The sequence below is a fragment of the Rhipicephalus microplus genome, unplaced genomic scaffold (genome assembly GCF_043290135.1).
Source record: "Rhipicephalus microplus isolate Deutch F79 unplaced genomic scaffold, USDA_Rmic scaffold_117, whole genome shotgun sequence".
Lineage (NCBI taxonomy): Eukaryota > Metazoa > Arthropoda > Arachnida > Ixodida > Ixodidae > Rhipicephalus > Rhipicephalus microplus.
Window position 1 is genome coordinate 535,001 of NW_027464689.1, and position 10,000 is coordinate 545,000.

Consider the following 10,000-nt stretch of genomic DNA (forward strand, 5'->3'; position numbering starts at 1 on the left):
ACCGCGATCTCGCACCGTGTTTCGTGTGGCGAATTCAAAAGCCGGCCGGCGCTGCTGCAACCATTACGGTCGGTACGCATACGCCGCGGAGGGCGGGACGGTCATCGGAGCGTGCGGTTCCTCCATCGAGTACTGCGCACCTCGGCCGTCGCATCGCCGTGCCATGACCGGCCGCGCGTCAACGCGAACCGGTGCCAGCGAGATCCCTCGCCTGCAAGAACCGACCGGCAGCCTCCGTCACCCGAGGACGCGGAGGCGCTTGCCGCGGACGGCGGGACGGTATGCACTGGTGCACAGCGGACCCGTCACATCGCCAGTTCCTTGACCGACCGCCGACGCTTGTGCCGTTCCTCTCGTACTTGGCAGTCGCCGCGCGATTGTCGGGTCTCGTTCTTGCACGCTCGAACGGTCGGGAGGGCACTCGGCTGGCGTTTCGGGAACGCGCAGCCTCGCCTTCTACCGACGTAACCACGACTCGCCGTTCGCGCTCCGCCGCTCCTGTTTACAGTACTAGGCGGTCCCGCAGCGGTCGGGTCGCGCATTTCGAGCGCTTCGAGCCACGGTGCAGTGGCGGGTCGAAAGCCGACCTATGAGTGCGTTGCGCCGTTTGTACCCGCGTCCGCCACCTGGCCGACCGTCCAAGGTCGCGGTGTTGGCGTCCGCTGGGCGCAACAATTTGTCACGGGGTGCCGCTCCACATTCAGGCAGCCCCGTGGGGAAAAGCCGACCCCGCGTCCAAACGGGGTCAGCGGCAGAAAGTGTCGGGCGCAGACGCAGCTGAGGCGCTCACCCTTCACAATCCGTTAATGATCCTTCCGCAGGTTCACCTACGGAAACCTTGTTACGACTTTTACTTCCTCTAAATGATCAAGTTTGGTCATCTTTCCAACAGACCGGCGCAACCGAAAGGCCGCGCCGGACATCGGTCCGAAGACCTCACTAAATCATTCAATCGGTAGTAGCGACGGGCGGTGTGTACAAAGGGCAGGGACGTAATCAACGCGAGCTTATGACTCGCGCTTACTGGGAATTCCTCGTTCAAGGGGAACAATTGCAAGCCCCTATCCCAATCACGAAAGAAGTTCCACGGGTTACCCAGTCTTTTCAGACAGGGATAAAGACACGCTGCTTCCTTCAGTGTAGCGCGCGTGCGGCCCCGGACATCTAAGGGCATCACAGACCTGTTATTGCTCTGTTTCGTGCGGCTAGGAGCCGCTTGTCCCTCTAAGAAGGTTGTAAGGTGCTGGGAACCCCGCACCTATTTAATAGGCTAGAGTCTCGTTCGTTATCGGAATTAACCAGACAAATCGCTCCACCAACTAAGAACGGCCATGCACCACCATCCACCGAATCAAGAAAGAGCTCTCAATCTGTCAATCCTCCCAGTGTCCGGGCCGGGTAAGTTTTCCCGTGTTGAGTCAAATTAAGCCGCAGGCTCCACTCCTGGTGGTGCCCTTCCGTCAATTCCTTTAAGTTTCAGCTTTGCAACCATACTTCCCCCGGAACCCAAATACTTTGGTTTCCCGGAAGCTGCCCGCCGAGTCATTTGAGTAACTCAGGCGGATCGCTGGTTGGCATCGTTTATGGTCAGAACTAGGGCGGTATCTGATCGCCTTCGAACCTCTGACTTTCGTTCTTGATCAATGAAAACATTCTTGGCAAATGCTTTCGCAGTAGTTCGTCTTGCGACGGTCCAAGAATTTCACCTCTAGCGCCGCAATACGAATGCCCCCGTCCGTCCCTCTTAATCATTACCTCGTATTCCAAAAACCAACAGAACAGAAACGAGGTCTTGTTCTATTATTCCATGCAAGTTTATTCAGGCGACTCGCCTGCGTTGAGCACTCTAATTTTTTCAAAGTAAAAGCACCGGCCATCTCGAGGCACACAATGAAGTGCACCAAGAAAGAACCGGCATGATGTTCAGTCCGAGCCGTCGCATCGGGTAGATGCACTACTCGTCTGGAACTGAGATCCAACTACGAGCTTTTTAACCGCAGCAGCTTTAGTATACGCTATTGGAGCTGGAATTACCGCGGCTGCTGGCACCAGACTTGCCCTCCAATTGATCCTCGTTAAAGGATTTAGAGTGTACTCATTTCAATTACGGGGCCTCAAAAGAGTCCCGTATTGTTATTTTTCGTCACTACCTCCCCGTGCCGGGAGTGGGTAATTTGCGCGCCTGCTGCCTTCCTTGGATGTGGTAGCCGTTTCTCAGGCTCCCTCTCCGGAATCGAACCCTGATTCTCCGTTACCCGTAACAACCATGGTAAGCAAGTAACCTACCATCGAAAGTTGATAAGGCAGACACTTGAAAGAAACGTCGCCGGCTCGTGGCCATGCGATCAGCACAAAGTTATCCAGAGTCACCACACAATACGGGCCGAAACCCGATCGATCTTGGTCTAATAAAAGCACCCGTTACCCAAAGGGCTCCAGGCTCACTGCATGTATTAGCTCTAGAATTGCCACAGTTATCCAAGTAGGAAGAAACGATCTAAGGAACCATAACTGATTTAATGAGCCATTCGCGGTTTCGCCTTATTTCGGCATGTACTTAGACATGCATGGCTTAATCTTTGAGACAAGCATATGATTACTGGCAGGATCAACCAGGTAATCGTTCGACTGCGCGTCCGTCCTCGCCTTCGGCGGGCCGGACGCAGTCTGTGTGCGGCGGAGGCCACCTTCAGGCGCCCCAACACGCTTATTTTGCACTCCGAGATGACGGCGTTCGAGCTCGCTACGGCACAACCTTCCCGAAAGACGAGTGGGAGCCGTGCGGCAAGAAGCACGTTCATGCTCGCTCTTTTTCGTTGCATCGACTCGGTCGCGCCGTGCGGGTTGCCCAAGCCCGCTGCACTGTCGGTGGACCGGCCGGAACTAGCAACGGAGCCGAGACTGCAAAGCCGCCAGACGACGGGTCACGCCCGCGTCTTCGGCGCTTTCGCATCTGAATCGCCCGAGGACGACACGGAACACACCTCGATATCGTGGTAAAACGGCACCGTCCGACAACCAGCCCCTAACGCATCAAGCGGATGAGGCTGCAGACGACTGCCGTGGATTCCCCTGGAGCAGACCCGAGGACACGCTTGACGAGGCCGAAGCCCGCCGCATATCAGACACCCGGTCGCTTTCGCGTACGCCGCTCACGAGAACCCCTACATAATAGCAGCGATAAGTACCCAGACCTCCTTGGGCACTAATACGAGCGTACTCGAGAAAATTTCACCGCGGGTGTGCCCCGAAACGTGTGGCACGTTGAGCGTGCCACAAGTCTACGTCGCTCTCAAACCCGCCGAGGTCGTAGAATTTGCGACCCTACTCACGAAATTCCCACCGAGGATACGGCCGCAAACGTACCGCACCTTGGGTAGGCCACGAGTTTGTGCAACACTACGCTGACGGCACAGCACCGAGGTCGTGCGCGCACGCACGGGAAAATTCCGCCGCGGTTTCTGCCGAAAACGTGAGGCACCACGACTCTCCGCAAGTTCGCGTCGACTGCGAAAGACCGAAGTCGTGAACGACGTGTCCGCTACTCGCCGCCGACACGCTGGACACCAAACGTACAACGACTCGACGGCGTCGTAGAGGCCCACGACGCGGTTTTCCTTAACGACGTCTCGGCGTGGCACCGACAGGTTAGAACGGCCGACCAACGTTCCCTGTCCGCCGTTCGGCTCAGTCGAAGGGCTCGGCGACTTCGGCAACGCTGCGAAGCCGCACGGTGACGCACGCCATGTCCCCATTTTTTTTTTTTTTCTTTCTGCGTCTGCCGGGGTGCCCCTATAATAGCAGCGATAAGCACCCAGACCGCCGTGGGTCGCTCGCCCCGGCTGACGTGGTTTTTCGTACTCCTGCGGCGGTCGCCGTCAAGCACGTCCAAATACGCTACTTTCGTGGGCGCATTCACGCTCTTTCGCTTCGCCGGAGTGCCAGCACTCACTCTGCCAAAAACGGCGAACATCCGAGCGGCGGTTCCCACTTTTGCGTCGGCGTCGCAAACCCCGCCCCGGCAGACGAGGTTTGCCGTACTCGTGCGACGGTGGCCGGCGGGCACGTCGAAAGACGCCGATATCGTGCGCGAATTGGCGCACCTTGGCTTCACCGGAGTGCCGCCACTGACTCCTCCAAAAACGGCGAAGATCCGAGCGGCGCTTCCCACTTTCGCATCGGCGTCCCGAACTCCGCCCCGGCTGACGCGGTTTACCGTACTCGTGCGACGGTCGCCGGCGAGCACGTGGAAAGACGCCGATATCGTGCCCGAATCGGCTCCGTTCGGCTTCGCCGGAGTGCCAGCACTGGCTCGGCGAAAGACGACGAACATCCGAGCGACGGTTCTCACTATTGCGTACGCGTCGCAAACCCCGCCCCGGCAGACGCACTTTGCCGTACTCGTGCGACGGTCGCCGGCGAGCACGTAGAAAGACGCCGATATCGTGCCGGAATCGGCCCCGTTTGGCTTCGCCGGAGTGCCAGCACTCACTCGGCCACAAACGGCGAACATCCGAGCGGCGGTTCCCACTTAGCCGTCGGCGTCCCGAACTCCGCCCCGGCAGACGCGGTTGCCGAGCTCGTGCGACTAGCGACCGCGAAGCCGTCTCGCGACGCCGCTTTCGTGCGCGGCTCCCACTGCGACCTGGGTCACCCGAGGTCGACGAGCAAAAAAGAATGTCGAAAAAAAATTTTTTTTTTTTTTGCGTCTTCCGGGGTGCCCCTATAATAGCAGCGATAAGCACCCAGACCGCCATGGGTCGCTCGCCCCGGCTGACGTGGTTTTTCGTTTTCCTGCGGTGGTCGTCGTCAAGCACGTCCAAACACGCCACTTTCGTGGGCGCATTCGCGCTCTTTCGCTTCGCCGGAGTGCCAGCACTCACTCTGCCAAAAACGGCGAACATCCTAGTGGCGGTTCCCACTTTTGCGTCGGCGTCGCCAACCCCGCCCCGGCATACGCGGTTTGCCGTACTCGTGCGGCGGTGGCCGGCGGGCACGTCGAAAGACACCGATATCGTGCGCGAGTCGATGCTTCTTGGTCTCGCAGGAGGGCCGCCACTCACTCCTGCAAAAACGGCGAAGATCCGAGCGGCGCTTCCCACTTTTTCGTCGGCATCGCAAACCTCGCCCCGGCAGACGCGCTTTGCCGTACTCGTGCGACGGTCGCCGGCGAGCACGTCGAAATACGCCGATATCGTGCCCGAATCGGCCCCGTTTCGCTTCGCCGGAGTGCCAGCACTCACTCGGCCAAAAACGGCGAACATCCGAGCAGCGGTACCCACTTAGCCGTCGGCATCCCGAACTCCGCGCCGGCTGACGCGGTTGCCGAGCTCGTGCGACTAGCGACCGCGAACGCGTCTCGCGACGCCGCTTTCGTGCGCGGCTCCCATTGCGACCTGGGTTACCCGAGCTCGACCAGCAAAAAAGAAGGTCGAAAAAAATTTTTTTTTTCTGCGTCTGCCGGGGTGCCCCTATAATAGCAGCGATAAGCACCCAGACCGCCGTGGGTCGCTCGCCCCGGCTGACGTGGTTTTTCGTACTCCTGCAGCGGTCGCCGTCAAGCACGTCCAAATACGCCACTTTCGTGGGCGCTTTCGCGCTCTTTCGCGTCGCCGGTGTGCCAGCACTCACTCTGCCAAAAACGGCGAACATCCTAGTGGCGGTTCCCACTTTTGCGTCGGCGTCGCCAACCCCGCCCCGGCATACGCGGTTTGCCGTACTCGTGCGGCGGTGGCCGGCGGGCACGTCGAAAGACACCGATATCGTGCGCGAGTCGATGCTTCTTGGTCTCGCAGGAGGGCCGCCACTCACTCCTGCAAAAACGGCGAAGATCCGAGCGGCGCTTCCCACTTTTTCGTCGGCATCGCAAACCTCGCCCCGGCAGACGCGCTTTGCCGTACTCGTGCGACGGTCGCCGGCGAGCACGTCGAAATACGCCGATATCGTGCCCGAATCGGCCCCGTTTCGCTTCGCCGGAGTGCCAGCACTCACTCGGCCAAAAACGGCGAACATCCGAGCAGCGGTACCCACTTAGCCGTCGGCATCCCGAACTCCGCGCCGGCTGACGCGGTTGCCGAGCTCGTGCGACTAGCGACCGCGAACGCGTCTCGCGACGCCGCTTTCGTGCGCGGCTCCCATTGCGACCTGGGTTACCCGAGCTCGACCAGCAAAAAAGAAGGTCGAAAAAAATTTTTTTTTTTCTGCGTCTGCCGGGGTGCCCCTATAATAGCAGCGATAAGCACCCAGACCGCCGTGGGTCGCTCGCCCCGGCTGACGTGGTTTTTCGTACTCCTGCAGCGGTCGCCGTCAAGCACGTCCAAATACGCCACTTTCGTGGGCGCTTTCGCGCTCTTTCGCGTCGCCGGTGTGCCAGCACTCACTCTGCCAAAAACGGCCAACATCCGAGTGGCGGTTCCCACTTTTGCGTCGGCGTCGTAAACCCCGCCCCGGCAGACGCGGTTTGCCCTACTCGTCCGACGGTCGCCGGCGAGCGCGTCGAAAGACGCCGATATCGTGCGCTAATTGGCGCTCCTTGGCTTCTCCGGAGTGCCGCCACTCACTCCTCCAAAAACGGCGAAGATCCGAGCGGCGTTCTCCACTTTCGCATCGGCGTCCCGAACTCCGCCCGGGCTGACGCGGTTTACCGTACTCGTGCGACGGTCGCCGCCGGGCACGTCGAAAGACGCCGATATCGTGCCGTAATCGGCCCCGTTTGGCTTCGCCCGAGTGCCAGCACTCACTCGGCCAAAAACGGCGAACATCCGAGCAGCGTTTCCCACTTTCGCATCGGCGTCCCGAAGCCCGCCCCGGCAGACGCGGTTTGCCCTACTCGAGCGACGGTCGCCGGCGATCACGTCGAAAGGCGCCGAATTCGTGCACGAATCGATGCTTCTTGGTCTCGCAGGAGGGCCGCCACTCACTCCTGCAAAAACGGCGAAGATCCGAGTTGCGCTTCCCACTTTTTCGTCGGCGTCCCGAACTACGCCCCGGCTGACGCGGTTTACCGTACTCGTGCGACGGTCGCCGGCGGGCACTTCAAAATACGCCGATTTCGTGGGCGCATTCACGCTGTTTCGCTTCCCCGGAGTGCCAACACTCACTCTGCCGAAAGCGGCGATCATCCGAGCGGCGGTTCCCACTTTTGCGTCGGCTTCGCAAACGGCGCCCCGGCAGACGCGCTCGTGCGACGTACTCGTGCGACGGTCGCCGGCGAGCACGTCGAAAGACGCCGATATCGTGCTCGAATCGACCCCGTTTCGCTTCGCCGGAGTGCTGCCAGTCACGGCGCAGAAAACGGCGAACAAGTGTTTTTTTTTTTTCCTAGAATTTGTGTTATAGAAGGCACATTTGATATCGGACGATAATTTTCAACTTTATCACGCGCACCGATTTTCGTGTAGAAGTTTGCAAGTTTATGGGAATTTCTCCACTTGGAATAATGCGATTTAGTAGTACTACGAGAACTTCATGGATGTACTCAAGGGTACGGGGCAAGTCAGTTACGTCAACACCTGCAGATTTTTTACACTTCAAACTGAAAATTGTTGGTTGTGAGTCCTCGTGTGATATTAAAGGCCGATTCGCTAACACATAGAACAAAGAAAGAAAGGAAGAAAAAACGCCCGCGCTCGCTCAAGAAACCTGGGTTCGCAACAAGTGGCAACAACAAGCAACCGAGCGAGTGCGCCAAAACCCGTGGCGGCCGAACAAACGCGAAGTCCCAACCGCGTCAGCCGGGGCGGCACGGGACAGGAAAAATCACTTCAGCCGGGGCGGCGGGGCACCGAATAAACCTCGTCACCTCGTCGCAGGATAAAAGAGGAAACAAAAAGTCTAAACAGCGTCTGCTGGAGCGAATGCGTAATAAAACAACAACAACAACAAAAAAAAACACCCGCGCTCAAGAAGTCTGCAATCCTCACAAAAGGCGACTGTGACCGAGCAGCGTCAGCCGGGGCCGTGCGGAAACGGAAAAACCGCGACTACCGGGGCGTCGAGGCACCGAAAAATCCACTTCAGCCGCGGCGAAAAAAAAACAAAAAGAAAGACGGAGGGGGGGGGGAACCACGTCTGCCGGGGCGAAGGAAAAAAAAAACGCGTCTGCCGGGGCGAGCCCGGGTGCGGCACCACCGGGAAAACTGTGGCAAACAGACATGGCGATCGAGTGAGTGGGCCGCCAGCCAGGCTCAGCCAAAAAGTGCAAAGTCCGAACTGCGTCAGCCGGGGCGGCAAAAACCGCGTCAGCCGGGGCGGCGCAAAAAACCGCGTCTGCCGGGGCGGCACGAAACCGCGTCAGCCGGGGCGGGGCGAAAACTGCGTCAGCCGGGGCGAAAGAAAAAAAAAAACGCGTCTGCCGGGGCAAGCCCGGGTGCGGCACCACCGGGAAAACTGTGGCAAACAGACATGGCGATCGAGTGAGTGGGCCGCCAGCCAGGCACAGCCGAAAAGTGCAAAGTCCGAACCGTGTCAGCCGGGGCGACGCAAAAACCGCGTCAGCCGGGGCGGCGCGAAAACCGCGTCAGCCGGGGCGGCACGAAACCGCGTCAGCCGGGGCGGCGCGAAAACTGCGTCAGCCGGGGCGGCGCGAAAACCTCGTCAGCCGGGGCGAGCGAAAAGGGGGGGGGGGGGGAACCACGTCTGCCGGGGCGAAAGAAAAAAAAAACGCGTCTGCCGGGGCGAGCCCGGGTGCGGCACCACCGGGAAGACTGTGGCAAACAGACATGGCGATCGAGTGAGTGGGCCGCCAGCCAGGCTCAGCCCAAAAAGTGCTAAGTCCGAACTGCGTCAGCCGGGGCGGCAAAAACCGCGTCAGCCGGGGCGGCGCGAAAACCGCGTCTGCCGGGGCGGCGCGAAAACTGCGTCAGCCGGGGCGAGCCCGGGTGCGGCACCACCGGGAAAACTGTGGCTAACAGACATGGCGATCGAGTGAGTGGGCCACCAGCCAGGCTCAGCCAAAAAGTGCCAAGTCCGAACTGCGTCAGCCGGGGCGGCAAAAACCGCGTCAGCCGGGGCGGCGCAAAAAAACCGCGTCTGCCGGGGCGGCACGAAACCGCGTCAGCCGGGGCGGCGCGAAAACTGCGTCAGCCGGGGCGAAAGAAAAAAAAAAACGCGTCTGCCGGGGCGAGCCCGGGTGCGGCACCACCGGGAAAACTGTGGCAAACAGACATGGCGATCGAGTGAGTGGGCCGCCAGCCAGGCACAGCCGAAAAGTGCTAAGTCCGAACTGCGTCTGCCGGGGCGGCACGAAACCGCGTCAGCCGGGGCGGCGCGAAAACCGCGTCTGCCGGGGCGGCACGAAACCGCGTCAGCCGGGGCGGCGCGAAAACTGCGTCAGCCGGGGCGAGCCCGGGTGCGGCACCACCGGGAAAACTGTGGCAAACAGACATGGCGATCGAGTGAGTGGGCCGCCAGCCAGGCACAGCCGAAAAGTGCTAAGTCCGAACTGCGTCTGCCGGGGCGGCACGAAACCGCGTCAGCCGGGGCGGCGCGAAAACCGCGTCTGCCGGGGCGGCACGAAACCGCGTCAGCCGGGGCGGCGCGAAAACTGCGTCAGCCGGGGCGAGCCCGGGTGCGGCACCACCGGGAAAACTGTGGCAAACAGACATGGCGATCGAGTGAGTGGGCCGCCAGCCAGGCACAGCCGAAAAGTGCTAAGTCCGAACTGCGTCAGCCGGGGCGGCAAAAACCGCGTCAGCCGGGGCGGCGCAAAAAACCGCGTCTGCCGGGGCGGCACGAAACCGCGTCAGCCGGGGCGGCGCGAAAACTGCGTCAGCCGGGGCGAAAGAAAAAAAAAAACGCGTCTGCCGGGGCGAGCCCGGGTGCGGCACCACCGGGAAAACTGTGGCAAACAGACATGGCGATCGAGTGAGTGGGCCGCCAGCCAGGCACAGCCGAAAAGTGCTAAGTCCGAACTGCGTCTGCCGGGGCGGCACGAAACCGCGTCAGCCGGGGCGGCGCGAAAACCGCGTCTGCCGGGGCGGCACGAAACCGCGTCAGCCGG

General features: G+C 60.6%; 1 non-coding gene across 1 annotated transcript; it reads right to left on the minus strand.

Annotated features, from left to right (window-relative positions):
- Positions 1-804: 804 nt before the first annotated feature.
- LOC142790701 (small subunit ribosomal RNA) lies at positions 805-2,619 on the minus strand. The gene has a single exon (XR_012889714.1). It is a non-coding gene; the product is annotated as a small subunit ribosomal RNA (ribosomal RNA).
- Positions 2,620-10,000: the final 7,381 nt, after the last annotated feature.